General features: G+C 40.6%; 1 pseudogene; it reads left to right on the forward strand.

Moving 5' to 3' along the window:
* Positions 1-18,403: 18,403 nt before the first annotated feature.
* LOC144308666 (non-POU domain-containing octamer-binding protein pseudogene) lies at positions 18,404-19,919 on the forward strand (annotated as a pseudogene).
* The last annotated feature ends 761 nt before the right edge of the window (positions 19,920-20,680 follow it).

The raw sequence follows: 20,680 nt of genomic DNA on the forward strand, positions 1-20,680 counted from the left end.
GGGAGAAGATATTTGCAAATGATCTATCAGATAAAGGGCTTGTATCCAAGACCTATAAAGAACGTATGAAACTCAACAGCAAAGAAACAAACAATCCAATCATGAAATGGGCAGAAGACATGAACAGAAATTTCACCAAAGAAGACATAGACATGGCCAACAACCACATGAGAAAATGCTCCGCATCACTGGCCATCATGGAAATACAAATCAAAACCACAATGAGATACCACCTCACACCAGTGAGAACACCAGTGAACATTAACAAGAAAGGAAACAACAAATGTTGGAGAGGATGTGGAGAAAGGGGAACCCTCTTGCACTGTTGGTGGGAATGTGAACTGATACAGCCACTCTGGAAAACTGTGTGGAGTTTCCTCAAAGAGTTCAAAATAGATCTGCCCTATGATCCAGCCATTGCACTGCTGGGGATTTACTCCAAAGATACAGATGCAATGAAACGCCGGGACACCTGCACCCCGATGTTTCTAGCAGCAATGTCCACAATAGCCAAACTGTGGAAGGAGCCTCGGTGTCCATCGAAAGATGAATGGATAAAGAAGCTGTGGTCTATGTATACAATGGAATATTACTCAGCCATTAGAAACGACAAATACCCACCATTTGCTTTGATGTGGATGGAACTGGAGGGTGTTATGCTGAGTGAAATAAGTCAATCGGAAAAGGACAAACATCATATGGTCTCATTCATTTGGGGAATATAAAGATTAGTGAAAGGGAATAGAGGGGAAGGGAGAAAAAATGGGTAGGAAATATCAGAAAGGAAGACAGAACATGGAAGACTCCTATGTCTGGGAAAGGATCTAGGGGTGGTGGAAGGGGAGGAGGGCGGGGGGTGGGAGTGACTAGGTGGCGGGCACTGAGGGGGCACTTGATGGGATGAGCACTGGGTGTTATTCTGTATGTTGGCAAATTGAACACCAATAAAAAATAAATTTATTATTAATAAATAAATAAATAATAAATAAATAAATAAATAAAAAGAAAGAAAGAAAGAAATCCCAACATCTTTTAGGTCTCTTTGGCTCCTGGAGTCAGCATATTCCCTATTTGCATACCACTACAGCCCATTTATGCAATCTCTCACAAATTGGCCCACTTTGAACTGGGCCCTTTAAAGCAGAATGCTCTAGCATCAGTCTAAAGGACCGTATAACAGCCACTTTTTTTAGTGCTTTCTGGAGATTCCTTTATGGTGAAATCTCTGGAAAAGACCTCCTACGCTTTTTGGAGTCTATGGACTACACATGATGGCCACCTTGGTCTTCTGGTGCAATAGACTGCCCATTTCCGCTCTGCATTATATGTCATTAGAACCACTTCTGCTTGCATAGTGAGCCCTCCTGGAAATGGAGGCTCTCACAGAACCTTAACTTGTGACCCACTGCACCCAGCTGCCCATTATACCCTGGTTCAGGCAAGAAGCACCTCGCAAGCTTTGCATCACAACCAATGCCTCCCTGCTGAAATAAAAACAGTACATGCAGGATAGGGTCAAACCTGGCCCTCTAGCCTATCCCACCGGCAGGAGGGGATAATCTCCCTTATCCTCAGTCCCTTGCCAGATGCCATGGTACTGGAGGAGGTCACCTCCCTTTCAGACCCTTCGGTTACCTGGAATCTTCTTGCGATCAATGGAGTGAACAACAAAGGAAGTTCATTTGCTTTATGATGTCATCACCATCATCAAATGTGATGGAGCTTGAGGAGGTATGGTAATCTTTATCTCTTAACCAGGACATCCCAACCAAAGGATGGCACCCACAATTAACACAACTGACCAAACTCCAGGAAGTTATGTTGGTTTTGGATGATACCCTGACCAATAATTGGCCAAAGCACATATGTTTACAGACTCTCTAGGGTCATTGCCAATGGTCTAGCCATTTGGTCTGGCCACTTGCAACAATAACAGTTTCTCATTCAAGGCTATCTACTTTGCGGTAAAGATTATCAGAAAATTCTTTGCCTTTCAGAGACAGAAAGATACATATTAAGGTGATGGACATCTCTGCCCACACCAAGGATTATTCCACTGATGCCCAATTTAATGCCCAAGTTGATAGATTAGCACAAATTTTTGAGTCTAGGACCAAACATCCTCAGATCCCATTCTATTAATTTTGACCCAAAGGGCCCATGAAACAAGTCATAGTAGATCATCTGCTTTTTAAAAAGATGTATTTAAATTCCAGTTAGTTACCATACAGCGTAATAGTAGTTTCAGCTGTACAGTATGTTCACTCAAACCTTACATATGTCACCTGTTGCTCATCACAATAGTTGCACTCCTTAATCCCTAGCACCTATTTAACCCATTCTCCCACCTACCTCCCTTCTGGTAACCATCTGTTTGTTCTCTGTTGCTAAGGGTCTGTTTCTTGGTTTATCTTTCTCTTTTTTTTTTCCATTTGGTCATTTCTTTTGTTTCTCAAATTCCACATATGAGTGAAATCAAATGGTATTTGTCTTTGCCGGACAAACTTCCCTTATCTTAATACTCTCTAGCTCTATCCATGTCACTGCAAATGCCAAGATTTCATTCTTTTTCATGGCTGAGTAATACTCCACTGTTTATATATACACCACAATTTATTTATCCATTCATCAATCAGTGGTCACTCAGGCTGTTTCCATAACTTGGGTAGTATAGATAATACCCTTATAAATGTCAGTGTGCATGTATCCCTTTGAACTAGTGTTTTTGTATTCTTTAGGTAAATATCTGGTAATGCAATTGCTCGTTCTTAGTGTAGTTCTATTTTTAAGTTTTTGAGGATCCTCCATACTGTTTCCCAGAGTACCAGTTTGCATTTCCATCAACAGTGCCAGAGGGCTCCTTTTTCTCTACATCCTTGCCAATACCTGTTCTTTCTTGTGTTGTTGATTTTAGCCACTGTGACAGGTGTGAGGTGATATACCTCATTTTATTTTTGATTTCTATTTCCATTTCCCTGGAGATCAAAACAGTATAGTATTGGCACAGAAAGAGACAAACAGATCAGTGGAACAGAATATAAAACCCTGAAATGAACCCACCATTCCATGGTCAGTTAGTCTTTGACAAAGCAGGGAAGAATATCCAATGTGGGGGGGGGCAGTCTCTTCAACAAATGGCATTGGGAAAACTGGACAACAACATGCAAGAGAATGAAACTGAACTGCTTTCTTAGAACATACACAAAAATAAATTCGAAATGAACTGAAGACCTAAATGTGACACAGGAAGCCATAAAAATCCTAGAGGAGAACACAGGCAGTAACATCTTTGACATCAGCCATAGCAACTTCTTTCTAGATATGTCTCCTGAGGCAAGGGAAACAGAAGTAAGAATAAACTATTGGGAATTCATCAAAATAAAAAGCTTCTGCCCAGCGAAAGGAAATAATCAACAAAACTAAAAGGCAACCTATGGAATGGGAGAAGATATTTGCAGATGACGTATCTGAAAAAAGATTAGTATCCAAAATATGTAAAGAACTTATACGACTCCACACCAAAAAACAAATAATACAATTATAAATGGGCAGAAGTCGTGAGTAGACATTTTTTTCAAAGAAGACATCCAGATGGCCAACACACATGAGAGTATGTTCATCACTCATCATGAGGGAAACGCAAATCAAACTACAATGAGTATTACCTCACACCTGTCAGAATGGCTAAAATCAACAACACAAGAAACAACAGGCACTTGCTAGGTTGCTGAGAAAAGGCAACCCTCTTGCACTGTTGGTGGGAATGCAAACTGATGTGAGCACTCTGGAAAACAGTATGGAGGAGGTTCCTCAAAAAAGTTAAAAAATAGAACTACCCTCTGACCTAGCAATTGCGCTCCTAGGTATTTACCCAAAGAATACAAAAACACTAATTTGGGGGGGGGGGTACATTAACCCTGTTGTTTATAAGCAGCACTTTCTATGATAGCCAAATTATGGAAGCAGCTCAAATGTCCATCAACTGATGAAAAGATAAGCAAGATGTGCATATATATATAAAACAAAATGTACTCAGACATAAATAAAAGAAGGAAAAATTGTCATTTGCAATGACAAGGATGTAACTAGAGAGTATTATGCTAAGTGAAATAAGTCAGTCAAAGACAAATACCATATGATATCACTCATATGTGGAATTGAAGAAACAAAACAAATGAGCAAAGGGGGAAAAAGAGAGAGACAAATCAAGAAACCCACTCAACTACAGAGAACAAAGTGATCTTTAGCAGAGGGAAAGTGGGGGGAGGTCGATTAAATAGGCAATGAGGATTAAGGAGTGTACTTGTTGTGTGACGTATGGAATTTTTGAATCACTATATTGTATACCTGAAACTCATGTAACACTGTATGGTAACTATATTGAAGTTAAAAAAAACTTAAAAAAAAAAAGAAAATCATGTAAAGAAGGAGGATTCCTTTGATCCTTATATGACAAAGGAAAACAGAGAGTACCCCTGTTAGATAAATGTAGAAAGAGGATTGTTTTAGGTTTTTGGGGTTGTTATAATACAATACAAAAGAGTAAGTGGCTTAAACAACAGACATCTCTTTTTCACACTTCTGGAGACTGAAGAATCTAAGACCAAGGTTTTGGAAGATTTGATTCCTGGTGAGAGGCTACTTCCTGATCTGTAGTCAGATGCTTTCTTGATATATTCTCATATGGCCTTCCCTTTGGTGCATGCATTTGGAGATAGAGGGAGAGATTTCTCTCTTCCTCTACCTATAGGGGTACTAATCCTATTATGAAGGCCCCACCCTCATGACTTCATCTAAACCTAATTACCTCTCAAAGACCCCACTCCCAAATGCTGTCATATTGGGGATTCCTAATCCCCATATATTCATATATTCAATATATGAATTGGGGGGGGATACATTCAATCCATAATATTCGACCCTCTGGCTTCCCAAAATTTATGCCCTTTTCACATATAAAATACCTTTATTCCATTCCAAAGGCCCCAAAGTTTTTACTCATCCTAACATCAACTCTCAAGTCTGAAGCCCAAAGTCTCATCAAAATATCAAATATGGGTGAGATTCAAAGTATGATTCATATTGAGGTAAATTTCTCTCCAGCTGTAAACCTGTGAAACCAGATGAGTTATATGCTTCTAAAACACAATGATGTCACAGACATGGGATAGATATTTTTACTCCAAAAGGTAGAAATAGGAAAGAAAGAAGGGATTACGGGACTTAAGCAAGTCCAAAATTCAGCAAGGCAAATCCCATTTAGATCTTAAGGTGTGAGAGTGGTCTTTCATTCAATGCTCTGCCCTCTAGGCCCACTGACTGGAGTAGCAATGTCACCCCTGAGACTCCATGGACCAGCCTCAATCCTTTAGCTGGGTAGGGTACTGCCCACATGGCTCTCTGGAAAGGCCCTGCCCATGCCACAGCTCTTTGTAGTGAGCCTGCCCTCTGAATCTGAGGTGGAGGCAGCTTTGTGCTCTGGGCCTGTGCACTCTGGGCCTGTGGTGGGAGTGGCAGCCCTGATGATCCCTGATTTGCCTTTATGATACTTCTTCCTTTTTTTCAGTTCTTGGTGAAAGCCCACTTCCGGGCTTGTGGACAGCCACTATCTTGATGTGTGCTCACGTGGTTTTTCCTCAGTGCATGTGCATGGAAAGAAAGGGAAAGATTTCTTCTTTCTTCCTTTTATAAGGGCACTAATCACATAAGAGTTCCATCCCCTGACCTCATATAAATGTAATTACCTTTCAAATGTTCCACCTCCAAATACCACCACAATAGATATTATGGTTTTAACAAATAAATTTAGGGAGGACACAAACATTCACTACATAACAGTGCCTCAATACCTAGAATGAGATAGAGAACTGAAGGAAGGAAACCAGAGACAAGGATGAGAGGCAGTGGACATGCCTGTGGCTATCGGTGATGGGAGCAGGGAGGAGAAAATTAAGGTTGTCCAATGAGCTATCTAATTCTATCTATATGAACATTTTTTCTTTGTAATTCACAAGTTAGGATCTCCTCCAACCCAGTACGGTGGAAGGCCTATATTTACGGGGATCATGGCATTGCTGCATCAAGTAACACAGTAAGAAATTCCTTCCTCTTTTATTCTAAGAGGGAGAGGATGAAAAAGTGCTTAACCTGACAGCATGAATGTCCATTCAATTGGCTATTTGTCCTCTTTGTCATAATCATGAGTCTATCATATTTTAAAATAACCTTACCTGTAATTTCTTTTTTTAAGATTTTATTTATTTATTCTGGGGGGAGCAGAGGGAGAAGCAGAACCCCGCAGTGGGGAGCCCAATGCAGGGCTCAATCCCAGGACCCTGATATCACAACCAGAGCCGAAGGCAGGTGCCCAAGCAAACAAGCCACCTAGGAGCCCCTTACCTCTAATTTCTACTTGAAGATTTTAACTATAAAGTTAAGCAGTGACACAGTACTAAATTCCCTCCTTGCTTATCAGTTAGCAATTCAGAAGAGCACTGCGGTTCAGAGCACCAACTTTAGAGGCAGGCACATCCGAGTTTGAATCCCATTTCAGCTCTTCCAGCTGTGTACTCTTGTGACATTTCCTTCAATCTTCCAACCAGAGTTTCCTCATCACTGAAATAGCAGGTAAAGTAAAATGTAGTAGCAGATTTAAAATCTACATTTGCGGCAGCAGAAAAAAATGTTTGTGTGTAGGGAAAGGAAAAGTATGTATTAGTGGTTTCAAGGAAATTAAACTATCTGTTGCAAAAAGTAGATAGGTGAAAAGGATGACAAAGCAATAATAATAAGAGAAAACAGGGAAAGAGCCCTAGATTAGTGGGTGTTCCTGAGGAGGATCCACCCTAGTTGCAAATGAAGTAATACTCAAAATGTACATGAAGAACATCCGGCTAAGTAAGAAAAAGTTGTGAGCATGCAGATCAAGAGAACTAAACACATTCCAGGGGGAAAAATAAAAACACCACTCTTGGACACATTAAACACATCCAGAAAAATCATCATATGTGAACTTAGAGGAAATCAAATGAAAATAAGAGCCACAGGTTGTATGAATATTATTACGAATGTTTTAGGCAGCAAATAACAAATAATTCACTCAGATTACCTTAAACCCTGAGGAAAGTATCATCTTGAATAATAGGAAATCCAGAGATTGAGAAGGATTCAGATTTGGTTGCTACAGTGGCTCAATGAAATCATGAAAAACCAGGTTCCTGAAATATTTCTCCTCCACTCTCCACCATGTCCACCTAGGTTGCAAACTGACTGGGAGTAGTATTAAGAACAATATTTAATGTCCACCAGGGGATGAAGGCAAGTTTTCAATGGTTATCTTTTTCTAAGTTAAACTTGTTATTTTGAGATAAATGAAAGTGTGATTGTGAGAAAGAATACAGAAAGATCCTGTATGCTCTTTGTCCAGTTTCTGTCAATGGTAACATCCTGCAAAACTGTAGTACAATATCACAACCAGGATGTTGGTATTGCTATAATCTACTGATATTGTACAGATTTTTCCAGTTTTACCTTGATTCCTGTGTGTGTGTGTGTGTGTGTGTGTGTGCGCGTATGTGCACACATGTGCTATTTGGTGCTCTTTAGATTTTGTCATATTAGATTTCAGTTTTGTATATCTATGTATCTACCACCACTGTCATGATACAAACAATTTCTATTACCACAAGCATTTCACATATTACCCCTTTTTAAACCACAACGGACTTACCTATCCTCTACCCTACCCGTAAGCTCTGGCAACCACTAATCTGTTTTCAAGTTCTATAACTTTGCCATTTCAACTCCTTTAACTTCAGGAAAATTATGTAAGTGAAATCATACAATATATGACCTTTTAGGATTGGGTTTTTATTTTTATTGATCACAAAGTGCTAAGATAAACCCAAGTTGTTATATATATAAACAGTTCATTCCTTTTTATTGCTGACTAGTATTCCATGGTATGGATATATATCAGTTTGTTTACTGTGATTTTTTCAATTGACTTGTTTTATTGTTTTTTATTGAAGTATAGTTGACATAAAATGTTACATTAGTTTCAGGTGTTCTATATTGTGATTTGACAAGTCTATATATTATGCTATGCTCACCACAAGTGTAGCTACCATCTGTCATCATGTTACACATTACATATTACATATTACATATGGCTATTATAATGCCATTGACTATATTTCCTAACCTGGGCCTTTTATCCCCATGATTAATTTGTTCCATATTGGAAGCTTGTTCCGCCCAGTCCAGTTCACATATCTTGCCCATCCTCCCAACCTCTTCCCCACTGGCAATCATCAGTTTGTTCTCTGTATTTATGGGTCTGTTTATGCTTTTTGATTATTTGTCTTATCAAATTACACATGTAAGCGAAATCATATGGTATTTGTCATTCTCTGTCTGACTTAATTCGCTTAGCATATCCTCTAGGTCCATCCATGTTGTCCCAAATGGCAGGATCGCATCCTTTTTTATGGTTGAGTAATGTTTCTTTGTAATACATACCACATCTTTTTTTTTTACATTTTAAAAATTTAAATTCAAGATAGTTAACATATAGTGTAGTATTGGTTTCAGGAGTAGAATTTAGATCCATCTTTTATATATAACACCCAGTGCTCATCCCAACAAGGGTTCTCCTTAATGCCCATCACCCATTTAGCCCATCCACCCACCCACCTTGCCTCTAGCAATTTTCAGTTTGTTCTCTATACTTAAAAGTTCCTTGTGGTTTGCCTTCTTTTTAGTTTTTATCTTATTTTTCCTTCCCTTCCCCTATGCTCATTTGTTTTTTTCCAAATTTCCACATATGAGAAAAATCATATATTTGTCTTTCTGTGAGTGACCTATTTTGCTTAGTCTAATACCCTCTAGTTCCACCCAAATTGTTGCAAAAGGTAAGATTTCATTCTTTTTCATAGTTGAGTAATATTCCAGTCTGTGTGTGTGTGTGTGTGTGTGTGTGTGTGTGTGTGTGTGTGTGTGTACGTCTTTATCTATTCATCAGTTGATGGATTTTTGGGATATTTCCATAATTTGGCTATTCTTAAAAGTCTGCTATAAACATTGGGGTGCATTTCCCCCTTTGAATCACCATTTTTGTATCCTTTAGATAAATCCTAATAGTGCAATTGCTGGGTCATAGTGTAGTTCTATTTTTAACTTCTTGAGGAACCTCCGTACTGTTTTCCACAGTGGCTGTACAATTTCATATTCCCACCAACAATGCAAAAGAGTTCCCTTTTCTCACACCCTCATCAATATCTGTTGTTTACTGAGTTGTTAATTTTAGCCATTCTGACCACTGTGAGGGGATATCTCATTGTACTTTTGCTTTGTATTTCCCCGATCTGAGTAATGTTGAGCATTTTTTCATGTGTCTGTTAGCCATTTGTATGTCTCCTTGGGAGAAATATTTGTTCATCTCTTCTACTCACTTATTCAAGGATTTTTTTTTGGTGTTGATTCTGATGATTTCTTTATAGATTCTGGATACTAGCCCTTCATACAATATTTCACTTGCAAATGTCTTCTCCCATTCTGAAGGTTGCCTTTTAGTTTTGTTGATAGTCTCCCTTGCTGTGCAGAAGCTTTTTATCTTGCTGAGGACTCCATAGTTCATTTATGCTTTTGTTTCCCTTGCCTCTGGAGACATGTTTAGCAAGAAGTTACTATGGTTGAGGTCAAAGAGGTTGCTGCCTCTTTTCTTCTCTAGGATACTGATGGTTTCCTGTATTACACTTAGGTCTTTCATCCATCCATTTTGACTTTATTTTTGTTTATGCTGTTAGAAAGTGGTCCAGTTTCATTCTTTTGCATGTCACTGTCCAGATTTCCCAACACCATTTGTTGAAGAGACTGTCTGTTTTCTGTTGGATATTCTTTTCTGTTTTGTCAATGATAAGTTGACCATAAAGTTATGTGTCTATTTCTGGATTCTATTATGTCCCATTGATCTATGTGTCTGTTTTTGTGCCAGTAACATATTGTTTTGATGATTATAGCTTTGTAATACAGCTTGAATTCTTGAATTGTGATGCTTCCTACTGTACTTTTCTTTTTCAACATTACTTTGGCTATTTGGGGTCTTTCCTGGTTTCTTATTAACTTTAGGATTGTTTGTTCTGCTTTTGTGAAAAATGCTAGTGGCATTTTGATCTGGATTGAAATGAATGTGTAGTTTGCTTTGGGTAGTATAGATATTTTAACAATGTTTGTTCTTGTAATTCATGAGCATGGAATGTTTTACCATTTCTTTGTGTCTTCTTTAATTTCTTTCATAAGTGTTCTATAGTTTTCAGACTACAGGTCTTTTACTTCTTTGCTTAGTTTTATTCCTAGGTATCTGATGCTTTGGGGTGTAATTGTAAATGGGACTGATTCCTTTATTTCTTCTGTTGCTTCATTATTGGAGTATAGAAATGCAACCAATTTCTGTACATTGATTTTATATACTGTGACTTTTCAGAATTAATGTATCAGTTCTACCAATTTTTGGTGAAGTCTTTCAGATTTTCTTCATAGAGTATCATGTTTTCTGCAAAGAGTGAAACTTTGGCTTCTTCCTTGACTTGGGTGCCTTTATTTCTTTTTGTTGTTGGTTTGCTGACAATAGGACTTCCAGTACTCTTTTGGATAACAGTGGAGAGAGTGGACATCCCTGTCATGTTCCTGGCCTTAGAAGAGAAGGTCTCAGTTTTTGCCCATTAAAGATGGTATCACCTGTGGGTCATTTATATATAGTATTTATGATGTTGAGATATGTTCTTTCTATCCCTACTACACTGAGTTTTCATAAAGAAAGGAGGCTGTAATTTTGTCAAATATTTTTCCTGCATCTATTGAGAGAATCATATAGTTAACATTCTTTCATTAATGTGGTGCATCACGTTGATTTGCATATATTGAATCACCCCTGGAGGTCAGGAACAAATCCTACTTGACCAAGGTGAATAATCCTTTTAATGGATTTGTTAAGTAATATCCTGTTGAAAAATTTTGCATCCATGTCCATCAGGACTAGTGGCCTGTAATTCTCTTTTTTAGTGGGGTCTTTATCTGGTTTTTGAATTGAGGTAATGCTGGCCTCATAGAATAACTTTGGAAGTTTTACTTACAGTTCCATTATTTGGAACAGCTTCAGAAGAATAAGAATTAATTATTCTTGAAATGTTTGGTACAGCACTGGATTCTTCCAGGAAAGAAAGGCGCTTAGCAGGGAAATCAGGCAAAACCACAGGAGGGGTAGTGGAGCCTCCAGTCTCCCGGAGTCACTAACAGAGGAAGTGCACCCTGGGGGAGAGCACGCGAGCTCGGTAAAGGGCTGGAATGCGCGACAGGCGGAGCCTGGGGAGAAGCTCAGGCGGCAGCTCCAGATGGAGGGGTCTGTGCCCTGCTGCCTTCGGAGCCACGGCCAGGGGAGCACGATTCCAGCATTGCAGAGCCTGGGCCCCAGGGCACGGAACGGACACAGCCCAGGATCCTGCACTCCCCCGGGACAGGTGGAGGCGGGGAGGGCACAGGACAGTGAGGACTCTCCTACCACCAGGCGACCCCAAGCTGTGCAGGTCAACAACCTCCACCCCTGGAGCATACAGGCCAGTGTGGACTGGGAGACTGGTAGTTACTACTGGAGCTGACTCCAGAGCTAGAGAGCTGGCCACTGCCAGTGTTGTCATTCCTCCTGGTGTCACCCTGTGCCTAGGACGGAGTGGGGCCACCAGGGAACAGGGGCCTAACAGGATAAACAGCTCCCACTGAACCGTGCACCTGGCAAGGGGCGGGGCAGCTTCCCAGATAGGCTTGAGAATCAGCACAGCACGCCCCTCTGGTAGAAGACCAGCTGGAAGGACAGGGGAAGAGCAAAATCTTGACCAAGCAGCGCTGGAAAGCACCAAGAGAAGTTGAAGGATTTACAGTGTATAGAAACAGAGGATATCCCTCCTTTTTTTTTTCCATTTTCTTTTCTTCCTTTGTCCAGTACAACTTCTTATTAGCCACTTTGCACTGAGAAAAATGACTAGAAAGAAGAACTCACCACTAAAGAAAGAATCAGAAACAGTACTCTCTCCCACAGAGTTACAGAATTTGGATTACAATTCGATGTCTGAAAGCCAGTTCAGAACCACAATTATAAACCTACTGCTGGCTCTGGAAAAAAGCATAAAGGATTCAAGAGACTTCATGACTGCAGAATTTAATCTAATCAGGCCAAAATTAAAAATCAATGAAATGAGATGCAATCCAAAATGGAGGTCCTAGTGAGAGTTAATCAGGTAGAAGAAAGAGTGAGTACATAAAAGACAAGTTGATGGCAAGAAAGGAAGCTGAGGAAAAAAGAGAAAAACAATTAAAAGATCATGAGGAAAGGTTAAGGGAAATAAATGACAGCCTCAGAAGGAAAAATCTACGTTTAATTGGGGCTCCAGAGGGCGCCAAGAGGGACAGAGGACCAGAAAGTGTATTTGAACAAATCATAGCTGAAAATTTCCCTAATTTGGGGAGGGAAACTGGCATTCTCATTCAGGAGATAGAGAGGTTCCCCCCACAAAATCAATAAAAACCATTCAACACCTCAACATTTAAGTGAAACTTGCAAATTCCAAAGCTGAAGAGAAAATCCTTAAAGCAGCAATAGACAAGAGAACCCTAATTGATGGGGAGAAATATTAGATTAACAGCACACTCTCTCCACAGAGACCTGGCAGGCCAGAAAGGGCTGGCAGGATATATTCAGGGTCCTAAATGAGAAGAACATGCAGCCAAGAATACTTTATCCAGCAAGGCTCTCATTCAAAATGGAAGGAGAGATAAAGAGCTTCCAAGACAGGCAGGAACTGAAAGAATATGTGACCCCCAAACTGGTTCTGCAAGTAATATTAAGGGGGTCCCTGTAAAAGAAAGAGGAATCCCAAAGAAATGCTCCACAAAAACAGGGACTGAATAGGTATTATCATGACACTAAATTCAAATCTTTAAATAGTAACTCTGAATGTGAATGGGCTTAATTATCCCATCAAAGAACACAGGTTTTCAGACTGGATGAAAAAGCAAGACCCATCTATTTTCCATCTACAAGAGCACTTAAGACCTAAGGACACCTACAGCCTGAAAATGAAATGCTGCAGAACCATTTACCATTCAAATGGCCTCAAAATAAAGCTGGGGTAGCAATCCTCATATCAGATATATTAAACATTATCCCAAAGACTGTAGTAAGAGATGAAGAGGGACACTATATAATACTTAAAGGATCTATTCAACAATCATGAATATTTATGCCCCTAATGTGGGACCTGTCACGTATATCAATCAATTAAAAACCAAAGTAAAGACACTTAAATAATACACTACTACTGGGAGACTTCAACACAGCGAATTCAGCAAATGACAAATATTCTAAGCACAACATCTTCAAAGAAACAAGAGCTTGAAACAATACACTGGACCAGACGGATTTCACAGATATTTACAGAACTTTCCATCCAAATGCAACTGAATAAACATTGTCTCAAGTGCACATGGAACTTTCTCCAAAATAGATACAAACTGGGTCACAAATCAGGTCTCAATCCATACCAAAAGATTGGGATTGTCCCCTGCGTATTTTCAGACCATAATGCTTTGAAACGTGACTTCAATCTCAAGAAAAAATTTGTAAGAAACTCAAACACATGGAGGTTAAAGAGCAACCTGCTAAAAGATGAAAGGGTCAACCAGGAAACAGGAGAAGAATTAAAAAGATTCATGAGAACTAATGAGAGCTAATGAGAATGAAGATACAACTCTTCAAAATCTTTGGGATACAGCAAAAGCAGTCCTAAGAGGGAAATATATCGCAATACAAGCATCCCTCAAAAAATTGGAAAACACTCAAATACACAAGCTAACCTTTCACCTAAAAGAGCTGGAGAAAGAACACAAAACCTACACCAAGCAGAAGAAGAGAGTAATAAAGATTTGAGAAGAAGTCAATGAAATAGAGACAGAAGAACTGTAGAACAAATCAACAAAACCAGGAGTTGGTTCTTTAAAAGAATTAATAAGATAGATAAACCATTAGCCAGCCTTATTAAAAACAAAAGAGAAAAAACTCTAATAAATAAAATCATGAATGAAAAAGGAGAGATCACCACCAATACCAAGAAAATACAAATGATTTTAAAAACATATTATAGGGCAACCTGGGTGGCTCAGCAGTTTACCACAGACTTCAGCCCAGGGCGTGATCCTGGAGACCCAGGATGGAGTCCCAAGTCGGGGTCCCTGCATGGAGCCTGCTTCTCCCTCTGCCTGTCTCTGCCTCTCTCTGTGTGTGTGTGTCTCTCATGAATAAATAGATAAAATCTTAAAATACAAAACAGATTATGAGCAACTATATGCCAATAAATTAGGCAATCTAGAAGAAATGGACGCATTTCTAGAAACCACAAACAACCAAAACTGGAACCAAAAGAAATAGAAAACCTGAACAGGCCGATAACCAGGGAGGAAATTGAAGCAGTCGTCCAAAACCTCCTAAGACACAAAAGTCCAGGGCCAGATGGCTTCCTAGGGGAATTCTATCAAACATTTAAAGAAGAAACCATACCTATTCTACTAAAGCTATTTCGAAGGATAGAAAGGAATAGAGTACTTCCAAACTCATTTTATGAGGCCATCATCACCTTAATTCCCAAACCAAAGGCCCCACCCAAAAGGAGAATTATAGGCCAATATCCCTGATGCACACAGACAAAAAATTCTCAAAAAGGTACTAGCCAAAAGGATCCAGCAACACATTAAGAAGATTATTCACCATGACCAAGTGAGATTTATCCCTGGGATGCAAGTCTGGTTCAACACTCGTAAAGCAATCAACGTGATAGATCATATCAACAAGAGAAGAAACAAGAACCATATGATCCTCTCAATAGACGCAGAGAAAGAATTTGACAAAAGACAGCATCCATTCCTGATCAAAACTCTTCAGAGTGTACGGATAGAGGGAACATTCCTCAGCATCTTAAAAGCCATCTGTGAAAAGCCCACAGCAAATATCATTCTCAATGGGGAAACACTGGGAGCCTTTCCCTTAAGACCAAGAACACAACAGGAATGTCCACTCTCACCACTGCTATTCAACATTGCACTAGAAGTCCTAGCCTCAGCAATAAGGCAACAAAAAAATAATAAAAGGCATTCAAATTGGCAAAGAAGAAGTCAAACTCTCGCTCTTTGCAGATGACATAATACTGTACATAGAAAAGCCAAAAGACTCCACCCCAACATTGCTAGAACTCATACAGCAATTCGGCAGCATGGCAGGATACAAAATCAATGCCCAGAAATCAGTGGCATTTCTATACAATAGCAATGATACTGAAGAAAGAGAAATTAAGGAGTCAATTGCATTTGCAATTGCACTGAAAAGCATATGATAACTAGGAATAACCCTAACCAAAGAGGGAAAGTATCTATACCCTAAAAACAACAGAACATTTCTGGAAGAAATTGAGGAAGACACAAGGAGATGGAAAAACATTCGCTGCTCATGGATTGGAAGAATCAATATTGTGAAAATGTCTATGCTACTCAGGGCAATGTACACATTTAGTGCAATCCCTATCAAAATACCAGGACTTTCTTCAGAGAGTTGGAACAAATTACTTTAAGATTTCTGTGGAATCAGAAAAGACCCCGAATAGCCTGGGGAATATTGAAAAAGAAAACCAGAGCCGGGGGCATCACAATGCGGGATTTCAGGTTGTACTACAAAGCTGTGGTCATCAAGACAGTGTGGTACTGGCACAAAAACAGACACACAGATCAATGGAACAGAATAGAGAATCCAGAAGTGGACCCTCAACTTTATGATCAACTAATATTTGATAAAGAAAGAAAGACTATCCACTGGAAGAAAGACAGTCTCTTCAATAAATGGTGCTGGGAAAATTGGACATCCACATGCAGAAGAATGAAACTAGACCATTCTCTTACACCATCCACAAAGTTAAACTCACAATGGATGAAAGACCTAAATGTGAGACAAGATTCCATCAAAATCCTAGAGGAGGGATCCCTGGGTGGCGCAGCGGTTTGGCGCCTGCCTTTGGCCCAGGGCGTGATCCTGGAGACCCGGGATCGAATCCCACGTCGGGCTCCCGGTGCATGGAGCCTGCTTCTCCCTCTGCCTCTGTCTCTGCCTCTCTCTCTCTCTCTCTCTCTGTGACTATCATAAAAAAAAAGTTTTAAAAAAAATCCTAGAGGAGAACACAGGCAACACCCTTTTTGAACTCGGCCACAGTAACTTCTTGAAACATACATCCTCGAAGGCAAAAGAAACAAAAGCAAAAATGAACTATTGGGACTTCATCAAGATAACAAGCTTTTGCACAGGAAAGGATACAGTCAACAAAACTAAAAGACAACCTACAGAATGGGAGAAGATATTTGCAAATGACGTATCAGATAAAGGGCTAGTATCCAAGATCTATAAAGAACTTATTAAACTCAACACCAAAGAAACAATCCAATCATGAAATGGGCAAAAGATATGAACAGAAATCTCACAGAGGAAGACATAGACATGGCCAACATGCACATGAGAATATGCTCTACATCAACTAATATTTGATAAAGGAGGAAAGACTATCCATTGGAAGAAAGACAGTCTCTTCAATAAATGGTGCTGGGAAAATTGGACATCCACATGCAGAAGAATGAAACTAGACCACTCTCTTGCACCATACACAAAGATAAACTCAAAATGGATGAAAGATCTAAATGTGAGACAAGATTCCATCAAAATCCTAGAGAAGAACACAGGCAACACCCTTTTTGAACTCGGCCACAGTAACTTCTTGCAAGATTCATCCACGAAGGCAAAAGAAACAAAAGCAAAAGTGAACTATTGGGACTTCATCAAGATAAGAAGCTTTTGCACAGCAAAGGATACAGTCAACAAAACTCAAAGACAACCTACTGAATGGGTGAAGATATTTGCAAGTGACATATCAGATCAAGGGCTAGTTTCCAAGATCTATAAAGAACTTATGAAACTCAACAGCAAAGAAACAAACAATCCAATCATGAAATGGGCAAAAGACATGAAGAGAAATCTCACAGAGGAAGACATAGACATGGCCAACATGCATATGAGAAAATGCTCTGCATCACTTGCCATCAAGGAAATACAAATCAAAACCACAATGAGATACCACCTCACACCGGTGAGAATGGGGCAAATTAACAAGGCAGGAAACAACAAATGTTGGAGGGGATGCGGAGAAAAGGGAACCCTCTTACACTGTTGGTGGGAAAGTGAACTGGTGCAGCCACTCTGGAAAACTGTGTGGAGGTTCCTCAAAGAGTTAAAAATAGACCTGCCCTACGACCCAGCAATTGCACTATTGGGGATTTACCCCAAAGATACAGATGCAGTGAAACGCCGGGACACCTGCACCCCGATGTTTATAGCAGCAATGTCCACAATAGCCAAACTGTGGAAGGAGCCTTGGTGTCTATCAAAAGATGAATGGATAAAGAAGATGTGGTTTATGTATACAATGGAATATTACTCAGCCATTAGAAATGACAAATACCCACCAGTTGCTTCGACGTGGATGGAACCGGAGGGTATTATGCTGAGTGAAATAAGTCAATCAGAGAAGGACAAACATTATATTGGCTCATTCATTTGGGGAATATAAAATATAGTGAAAGGGAATAAAGGGAAAGGAGAAAAAATGAGTGGGAAATATGAGAAAGGGAGACAGAACATGAGACACTCCTAACTATGGGAAATGAACAAGGGGTGGTGGAAACGGAGGTGGGCAGGGCGTAGGGGTGACGGGGATGATGGGCACTGAGTGGGGCACTTGATGGGATGAGCACTGGGTGTTATGCTATATGTTGGCAAATTGAACTCCAATAAAAAGAATTTTAAAAAAAGAAAAAAAAATCTGTAGTCATCAAGACAGTGTGGTACTGGGACAAAAACGGACACCTAGGTCAATGGAACAGAATAGAGAACCCAGAAATGGGCCGTTAACTCTATGGTCAACTAATATTCGATAAAGGAGGAAAGACTATACATTGGAAAAAAGACAGTCTGTTCAATAATTGGTGCTGGGAAAATTGGACAGCCACATGCAGAAGAATGAAACTAGACCATTCTCTTACACCATCCACAGAGATAAACTCAAAAAGTCTGAAAGATCTAAATGTGAAACAAGATTCCATCAAATCCTAGGGTAGAACACAGGCAACACCCTTTTTGAACTTGGCCACAGTAAGTTCTTGAAACATACATCTAGGAAGGCAAGGGAAAGAAAAGCAAAAATGAACTATTGGAACTTAATCCAGATAAAAAGCTTCTGCACAACAAAAGAAACAGTCCACAACTTTTTTCTCGGGACGGTAGAGGCCGTGTAGCGTCGCCGTTACTCTGAGGAGAGAACAGTCGGTAGCGGGGTGCAAAAATGCAGAGCAATAAAACCTTTAACTTGGAGAAGCAAAACCATACTCCAAGGAAGCATCATCAGCATCACCACCAGCAGCACCACCAGCAGCAACAGCAGCAACCACCACCGCCACCAATACCTGCAAATGGGCAACAAGCCAGCAGCCAAAATGAAGGCTTGACTATTGACCTGAAGAATTTTAGGAAACCAGGAGAGAAGACCTTCACCCAACGTAGCCGGCTCTTTGTGGGCAATCTTCCTCCTGATATCACTGAAGAGGAGATGAGGAAACTATTTGAGAAATACGGGAAAGCAGGCGAAGTCTTCATTCATAAGGATAAGGGCTTTGGCTTTATCCGCTTGGAAACACGAACCTTAGCGGAGATTGCCAAAGTAGAATTGGACAACATGCCACTTCGTGGAAAGCAGCTGCGTGTGCGTTTTGCCTGCCATAGTGCATCCCTTACAGTCCGAAACCTTCCTCAGTATGTTTCCAATGAACTGCTGGAGGAAGCCTTTTCCGTGTTTGGCCAGGTGGAGAGGGCTGTAGTCATCGTGGATGATCGAGGAAGGCCCTCAGGAAAAGGCATTGTTGAATTCTCAGGGAAGCCAGCTGCTCGGAAAGCTCTGGACAGGTGCAGTGAAGGCTCTTTCCTGCTAACCACATTTCCTAGGCCTGTGACTGTGGAGCCCATGGACCAGTTGGATGATGAAGAGGGACTTCCAGAGAAACTGGTTATAAAGAATCAGCAATTTCACAAGGAGCGAGAGCAGCCACCCAGATTTGCACAGCCTGGCTCCTTTGAGTATGAGTATGCCATGCGCTGGAAGGCACTGATTGAGATGGAGAAGCAGCAGCAGGACCAAGTGGACCGCAACATCAAGGAAGCTCGTGAGAAGCTGGAGATGGAGATGGAGGCTGCTCGCCATGAGCACCAGGTCATGCTAATGAGACAGGATTTGATGAGGCGTCAAGAAGAACTTAGGAGGATGGAAGAGCTGCATAACCAAGAAGTGCAAAAACGAAAGCAACTGGAGCTCAGGCAAGAGGAGGAGCGCAGGCGCCGAGAGGAAGAGATGCGGCGGCAACAGGAAGAAATGATGCGGCGACAGCAGGAAGGATTCAAGGGAACATTCCCTGATGCGAGAGAACAGGAGATACGGATGGGGCAGATGGCTATGGGAGGTGCTATGGGCATAAACAATAGAGGTGCCATGCCCCCTGCTCCAGTGCTAGCTGGTACCCCAGCTCCTCCAGGACCTGCCACTATGATGCCAGATGGAACCTTGGGATTGACCCCACCAACAACTGAACGCTTTGGCCAGGCTGCTACAATGGAAGGAATTGGGGCAATTGGTGGAACCCCTCCTGCATTCAACCGTGCAGCTCCTGGAGCTGAATTTGCTCCAAACAAACGTCGCCGATACTAATAAAAATTTCAATGTCTAGTTTCCCAAAAACCCTTAAAAGCAGGACCCTTTTTGGACTAGCCAGAATTCTGCCCTGGAAAAGTGTTAGGGATTCCTCCCAATAGTTAGGTCTTCCTTGCCTGTACTACTTTGAGGGAGTTTACTGGAGGCTGAAGGCAAGGGAGGGGCGATATTTAACAAATCAGTTCTGTGTGGTATATCGTTTAATTGATTCTGTGTGGTGCATTCCTGAAGTCTCATGTGATTGTTGAGGGTCTTTGGGGGGGTGGAACCATGGCAAAATGGATCCAGTTAGAGCCCCCATTAATCTTGATCATTCCATTCTTGTCCATCCTGTTCTTTTTGCTTTCTCATTCTTATATCCTCCAACCCCATAGACACTGCCACATACACCACGAAAACAAACATCCCCCATGACCTTAGCCCCATTCCATTCACTCACAGGTGGGAATTCAGGCAAATGTCCACAGAGGTCACAGACAACATACATATGATTCTGTTATATCCAGTATATTACCCCTTCATGTCCTAAGGAAGACCTTTCTCTTAGAGATTTTCATTTTAGTGTATCTTTAAAAAATCTTGTGTTAAGTTGCCTCCATCTTTTTTCTGGGTAAGAACAACCCAGGAATGGCCCTTTTATGTCTATGATGCTGTTCACAGCTTTTGATAGGCTTAGTACAATCTTGGGAACAGGGTTGCTGTATGCTGAAGGTCAGACAGTAGCTCTTAGCCTTGCCTATCTTATGTAGTTACGCTGTGCATTTTTTTTATTGGTGTACCATGTTTGA

This window comes from Canis aureus, chromosome X (genome assembly GCF_053574225.1).
Source record: "Canis aureus isolate CA01 chromosome X, VMU_Caureus_v.1.0, whole genome shotgun sequence".
NCBI classification, from domain to species: domain Eukaryota; kingdom Metazoa; phylum Chordata; class Mammalia; order Carnivora; family Canidae; genus Canis; species Canis aureus.